We start from the raw sequence: 7,410 nt of genomic DNA on the forward strand, positions 1-7,410 counted from the left end.
CACAGGACAACTGGGTGGAGTTGTTGCCTTGGGCGGAGTTTGCCCATAGCCATTTGTTTCATTCTTCCACTGGGGAATCACCATTCTTCGTCAACTACGGGTTCCATCCACGTGTTCCAGAATTTCCAAGCCTTCCGATAGAAGAGGTTCCAGCTGTAACGTCCACTCTACGACACTTCGGACAAATTTGGAGAAAGGTTCATGCTAATCTTAAGAAGGTTTCAGTCCGGTACAAGTTCTTCGCAGATAACAAACGGCGAGCCGCACCTCAATATAAAGTTGGGGACAGGGTATGGCTGTCCACACGTAATCTCCGGTTGAAGGTGCCCACCATGAAGTTCGCTCCAAGGTTCATCAGTCCTTAGCCTGTGCTACAAGTCTTAAATCCTGTGGTCTGTAAACTGGGATTGCCTTCCCACCTTCGAATACCTAACGCCTTTCATGTTTCTCTACTCCGTCCCCTCATTCTGAATCGGTTCCACTCAGCATCCCCTAGGCCAACGTCTGTAGTGACAGAAGCTGGAGCGGAGTTTGAAATCAAAGCTATTCTTGACTCTCGTTATCTTCATAAAAAATTACAGTACTTGGTGGACTGGAAGGGTTATGGTCCTGAGGAGAGAAGTTGGATTAAGGCTACTGAGGTAACGGCTCCTCGACTGGTTCGGATCTTCCACTCCAGACATCCAACTAAGCCCGGAAAGTGTCCAGGGGCCACTCCTGGAGGAGGGGGTACTGTCACTCACCGCGGGCAGCGGCGGCCGCGCTTGTCCCTGCGGGTGACCTGGTCTGCCCGGCGCCTCTCTTCTCCCGGCGATCTCCGGTTCCAGCGGCGGGTCGGCGCGTTCCTCCGGCGGCTTCCCGGAGCGAGGGCGCCGCCATCATAGTGAGGTCAAGGAGGCGGAGCAGGACTGACGTCACCTGCCTGCTCCGCCAATCAGGCAAGGGCGGGGAATTCAAAACCAGACGCCGGGCAGAGATCCGGTGCCTGAGTATCTTCGTTTCTCCCGCAGAAGCTGTGATTCCAGAGCTCCCACGTTCCTGTGATCTCCGTGCCTCCAAGCACCTCCGTGCCTCCAAGCACCTCGTGCCTCCAAGCACCTCATGCCTCCAAGCACCTCCGTGCCTCCAAGCACCTCCGTGCCTCCAGCACTTCAGTGCCTCCAGTGCCTCAGCATTCAGTCTCACTGTGCTCCTGGCACCTGTGTGTCTCAGTACCTGTACTACCAGCACCTCAGTGCCTCCAACACCACAGTGCCTCCAACACCACAGTGCCTCTAACACCACAGTGCCTCCAACACCACAGTACCTCAGTATTCAGTATTTCTACAAGTCTTGTCTTTCAGGAAACCTTCAAGAATTCTTCCGTGCTTCCTGCCTGCCGTCTTAATCCTGCATGAGGAAGACCTACATCCAGCCATCTCTACTGCGACCCAGTAGCGGTTCCTCTTCCCGGTCATCGGAAGAAGCCCCGAGTCCACAACACTCCCAAATCAGGTCAGTGACACTTAGTTTGTGAAGTTACTCCCTCTCGAGCTCGCACCTTGAAAAAGGTGAGGGGGTATCTAGAGATTACATCACATAAACGTACTGGTTGTATTTTATTGACGTTTTTATGATTTATTTTTCTTGTGAATATTACATGATGAACCTTATGTAAAATTACATTTGTTCAAACGCATGTTATTAAAGTAACATTTTATATTAATTGGGCTTTGGCCTCTTGTTTGGGTGACTTTTTGGTGAGGGGTGTCTGTTACAGGTCCCCAGATACAAATGTTCTCCAGTCTACATCTTACATCTATGAAAATAGCGCTGGAAGGACGATTGTAAATACGATCTACTTAGCGCACTTGGAAAATTGTTTTTATTTTATATATATATATATATATATATATATATAAAGAGAACATAAATTCCCAAGTGCGCTAATAGTGAAAATGTAGTTACACAAATCTTCCAGCGGTTAATTCGTCGGAAAATGTAGACTGGAGGATATTTAGATCTGGGGACCTGTAACAGACACCCCTCACCAAAAAGTCACCCAAACAAGAGGCCAACAGGCCAATTAATAAAAAGTTTTTTTTAATAACATATATTTGAACATATGAATTTTGGTACACAATTCAAGATATAAAATTGTATCAATAAAACACAGCCACAACCAACATGTTTGTAGGATGGAATTCTAGATACTCCCTCACCTTTTTCAAGGTGCGAGCTCAAAGGGAGTATCTTCACAAACTAGGGTGTGATTTTCTGACTGACAAACCCAACGCGTTTCGTCTGATCGACTTCATCAGGGGTAACTTGTTTGGGGAAAAAGATAATGTTCTATTTGAGAAAAACTGCTATTATGAGATAGGGAAATTATATATACATATATGTGTATATATATGTATAGACACATATATATTTTAAGTATGTAAAACATTTTTTGTATATATATACCTACCACATATAGGGAAAAGGATGAATTGCACTTGATAAATTCTTATGGCAGATCGTAACCTAAAATATAAATAGCACATTCTAAGATGTGTTTATTTGATGGAACTACTAGGACATTTTTATTATTAATATCCATTTTGATGTTACAAATAGTGACTAAGACATACCTCTAAATAGGGATTAATCAAATTCTCCTTTATTAGAATTTAATGGGTACAGCTCCTATATTCGTGCTTCTAACTGGAGCTTAAGTGGTTATCCTTTATGTATATATAAAATCTATAGAATAGTGTTTTTGTAAACACTGCCTGATGGGAAGAGAAAGAAGATTAGATGGAGGCCATTTTTAATGGTTTCCCACCTCATAATTAATCCTAAAAAATAAACGGAAAAATAACATACCTTAAAACTAATCAAAATTCCTCCAGGGCCGTCTAAAAAATCTTAATCATAGTCCATTGGGACTGTCAGCAACCATATATTGGCGTTTTTGCAGACTGCCAAAGAAGCTTTGGTATGTACACTCATATATGTGCTAGTGATCTTCTATGACTGACACACCTTACACTAAAAACTAAAATTGAATGCTTTCAGAATTTTACGTGAGTCAACATTGAAAAAAGAAATAATTTTCACCATAAGAGTAGAAGACCACATTTTAGGTATATCTATAATATAATCGGCTTGACCATGTAATAAATTGCATGGACAAATATTTTTATATAAATACCAATATTTGCATATTTCTTTGGCAGTCTGCAAAAACGCCAATATATGGTTGCTGACAGTCCCAATGGACTATGATTAAGATTTTTTAGACGGCCCTGGAGGAATTTTGATTAGTTTTAAGGTATGTTATTTTTCCGTTTATTTTTTAGGATTAATTATGAGGTGGGAAACCATTAAAAATGGCCTCCATCTAATCTTCTTTCTCTTCCCATCAGGCAGTGTTTACAAAAACACTATTCTATAGATTTTATATATACATAAAGGATAACCACTTAAGCTCCAGTTAGAAGCACGAATATAGGAGCTGTACCCATTAAATTCTAATAAAGGAGAATTTGATTAATCCCTATTTAGAGGTATGTCTTAGTCACTATTTGTAACATCAAAATGGATATTAATAATAAAAATGTCCTAGTAGTTCCATCAAATAAACACATCTTAGAATGTGCTATTTATATTTTAGGTTACGATCTGCCATAAGAATTTATCAAGTGCAATTCATCCTTTTCCCTATATGTGGTAGGTATATATATACAAAAAATGTTTTACATACTTAAAATATATATGTGTCTATACATATATATACACATATATGTATATATAATTTCCCTATCTCATAATAGCAGTTTTTCTCAAATAGAACATTATCTTTTTCCCCAAACAAGTTACCCCTGATGAAGTCGATCAGACGAAACGCGTTGGGTTTGTCAGTCAGAAAATCACACCCTAGTTTGTGAAGATACTCCCTTTGAGCTCGCACCTTGAAAAAGGTGAGGGAGTATCTAGAATTCCATCCTACAAACATGTTGGTTGTGGCTGTGTTTTATTGATACAATTTTATATCTTGAATTGTGTACCAAAATTCATATGTTCAAATATATGTTATTAAAAAAAACTTTTTATTAATTGGCCTGTTGGCCTCTTGTTTGGGTGACTTTTTGGTGAGGGGTGTCTGTTACAGGTCCCCAGATCTAAATATCCTCCAGTCTACATTTTCCGAAGAATTAACCGCTGGAAGATTTGTGTAACTACATTTTCACTATTAGCGCACTTGGGAATTTATGTTCTCTTTGCATGTGTTTGAGGTTTTCCAACAAAGACCTCTCCCAGTGTGCCGCTACTGAGTTGGCGCAAGATAAAGATACTTTTGTGTATATATATATATATAGTTACAAATATACTCATAAACTTTGCTGAACTGTAAGCAGCACTAGAGATGGAACCCCTGCTAGTAGGAACCTAGAATGATAATACAAATAACAACAATATCTCTGTGCGCTAGTATATACACAACTGTAGATTCAGTTAAAATGTTGTCTCAAATGGCCGATCAATGTTCAGGCCATCAAGGATTTGTTCCGAGGGTTGGAAACAGCTCCCCTGCAATAGACCCTCTCACCAAAATCACCCAAAAAATAAAAAAAAAATCAGACATATATATATTTTTGTTTTTAAATTTGAATAATTCTTTACTTGTTTAAAAAAGACATATGGCTAGATGCATCATCGCTTGGAAAGTGATAAAATGGAGAGTGAAAAAGCACCAGCCAATCAGCTCCTAACTGCCATGTTACAGGCTGTGTTTGAAAAAAGGCAGTTAAGAGCTGATTGGCTGGTACTTTTTAACTCTCTATTTTATCACTTTCCAAGCGATGACGTATCTAGTCCATAATCTTTTACAAACACCAATAATTCATAAACACGTCTAGGTACAAAGATGGAATCACTACCACCCTCACCTTAGCAAAGGTGTGAGTTCTGGGTGAAGATCGGATACACATAGACATGTTGAATGCTGCTTGGTGAACCCTACGCGTTTCGTCTTAGCAACTTCATCAGGGGTACAAACTTTCAATCTAGGCTTCCAAGTGTGTATGAAGACTTTGGTTTCTGAGATTGCTCTGCTGCATAAAACCTATATCATTTGAAGAAAAAATTGCTGGTGCGTATCCAAACAAGTTGAAAATAATGGCATAAAAAAATGCCCTAAATCAGTAACACATTTTCTCTCTGTTGACCAAAAACTCTCATTGGTGTATTGCAAAGAAATCACAAAGATCAGTGATCAGACTCCCAATAGTAGCATGGGCACAGGTCAGCAGTCAGAGCAGCAAAAAATAAATACATTTTATATATATATATATATATACACACACACACACACACACACACACACACACACACACAGATGGGGCCCACTTCATCTTTGTCTTTAATAGGATTAAGTGAGCCATGGCAGTCGGACTTAATCCCCTGCTGTTCTGACTTAATCCCTTGCTGTATTGTTCTCTCTGTATTGTATTGCAGCTGAGAACAATAGATGAAAGGCTTATGCTAATAAACCTTGGTGCACCTAGGCGCAGCAGAGAAGCCAAGATGAGCGAGGCTCCATCTGTATATATACAGTAAGAGGAAGAAAACAGCGGCACTCCAATGGACTTGTTCAAATAGTGCAATGTATTGGCATACAAAAGGTTACCAAAGTTTTGAGGCTTTTACAGCCCCTTTTGTTTTCGGACATTGACAAACGGGCTGCAATAGCCTCGAAACGTTGGTACCCTTTCGTATGCCAATTCATTGCATTATTTGAACAAGACCATGAGAGTGCCGCTGTTTTCTTCCTGTTGTACTAACTAATCACAGAAGGCACCGGTGGCATTTGCTCCTTTCCTTTATATATATATATATATATATATATATATATAGAAAAGATGTCGCGCAATCTCACACAGAGTCTTTGAAATATATATCAGTCCATATATCAGTCCAAATGTACTTTTGCAGCAGTCCTCCTCTAGGAGTAAACCCGTACTCCTCAGCACATGTTAAAAAAATGGCCCTGAAATTTAAAATAATTATTGTTAAGTACGAAACGTATGCATTCAATTAGAAAGAGTCTCTGATCTTCACTTAGGGTTTGTCACAACTGAGGGCCTGAGCTGACGGGAGGCAGCCTCAGTTGTAGGGGCTGAGATGTACCGGAACCTGGGAGGTTGTATCAGACCCCTGGACATGTAAGTAACATGAATAATAACTGCCCGAAGGCGTGACCACGACAACTTGGATAAAAGTCAATGATGTTTATTATGACAACTCCGCAACACAGCAGCAGTAAAAGAAAACGTAAAAGTCAGCAAAGAATAAATACAGTTCCTGGGTACTACAGGATGGCAGGAGCCACAGGGCACTGGTAGTGTGAGATAGTTCTTATGATCTTCTAGATGGAAAGTCCTTACCAGGCCCGACTGTAGCAATGGAGATAACCCAGGATTGTGCCAGCTGGTGTTCCAGGAAAAGCTGGGTTGCTGAAGATAAAACAGCTGCTGTGGATACTGGCTGGAACCAGACTGTTGTTAGCACGGAGTGGATACTGGCTGGAACCAGTTAAATAATAAATGAACTTGGGAGCGATGAAATATGAACTGAAATGTAGAACTTGAGAGCGGAGAAATAATAATACCGGTGGAGAGTGGTAAAGTGTAGAAAGGACACCGGCCCTTTAAGGGAAGCTGTACTCTGCTGGAAGCTGAGCTGGAAGCAGGTAATGTTGTAGCTGGAAACAGATGAATCCACAATGGATTGGAGAGTCAGGCTACACCGCAGGTGGAATGCTGGTGCGGGTCTCTATGGTGGAAGTCTTGAGACAGGAGCTGGAACCTGGAAGACAATCACAGGAGAGAGACAAACAGGAACTAGGTTTGACAACCAAAGCACTGACGCCTTCCTTGCTCAGGCACAGTGTATTTATACCTGCAGCAAGGAAGGGATTGGCTAGGCAATTATGCAGATTATCAATACTGAGAACAGATTGGTGGAAATGATCAGCTGACAGAATCCAAGATGGCTGCGCCCATGCAGACACTTGGAGGGAAGTTTGGTTTGTAATCCATGTGGTAATGAAAACAGTAATGGCGGCGCCGGCCACCGGAGACAGGAGGCGCCAGGCTGACAGATGCACATCCAACCACGCGGACACAGCGGAGGCCGCGGCTGACGTAATCGCCACTCAGACACTCTGCATGCAGAAGTTCAGGGACGGCGGCGGAGGCCGCGGGAGACGCCATGCCAGGTGTAATATGGCGTTTACTGTGACAGCGTCCCAGAGTGACAGGAGAGGATACAGGAATGTACACATCAGGATAACAGATGGGATCCGGTCCTGGAGCGCTGAGCCAGCCTTAGGAGGCATCTGATGGGTAAGAAATGGCGTCCAGATACCCGGATCGTGACAGC

General features: G+C 41.7%; 2 long non-coding RNA genes across 2 annotated transcripts; one reads left to right on the forward strand and one right to left on the reverse strand.

The window, feature by feature from the left end:
* Positions 1 to 2,117: 2,117 nt before the first annotated feature.
* On the reverse strand, positions 2,118 to 2,936 carry LOC134909934 (uncharacterized). The gene is made up of 4 exons (XR_010176126.1): positions 2,851 to 2,936; positions 2,616 to 2,756; positions 2,453 to 2,508; positions 2,118 to 2,306 (listed from the first exon to the last, which is right to left on the reverse strand). It is a non-coding gene; the product is annotated as an uncharacterized LOC134909934 (long non-coding RNA).
* A 79-nt stretch (positions 2,937 to 3,015) lies between these two features.
* LOC134910330 (uncharacterized) lies at positions 3,016 to 4,031 on the forward strand. Its single transcript, XR_010176225.1, has 5 exons — positions 3,016 to 3,110; positions 3,204 to 3,298; positions 3,393 to 3,533; positions 3,641 to 3,696; positions 3,843 to 4,031. It is a non-coding gene; the product is annotated as an uncharacterized LOC134910330 (long non-coding RNA).
* Positions 4,032 to 7,410: the final 3,379 nt, after the last annotated feature.

Source organism: Pseudophryne corroboree, chromosome 1 (genome assembly GCF_028390025.1).
Source record: "Pseudophryne corroboree isolate aPseCor3 chromosome 1, aPseCor3.hap2, whole genome shotgun sequence".
Classification (NCBI taxonomy): Eukaryota; Metazoa; Chordata; class Amphibia; order Anura; family Myobatrachidae; genus Pseudophryne; species Pseudophryne corroboree.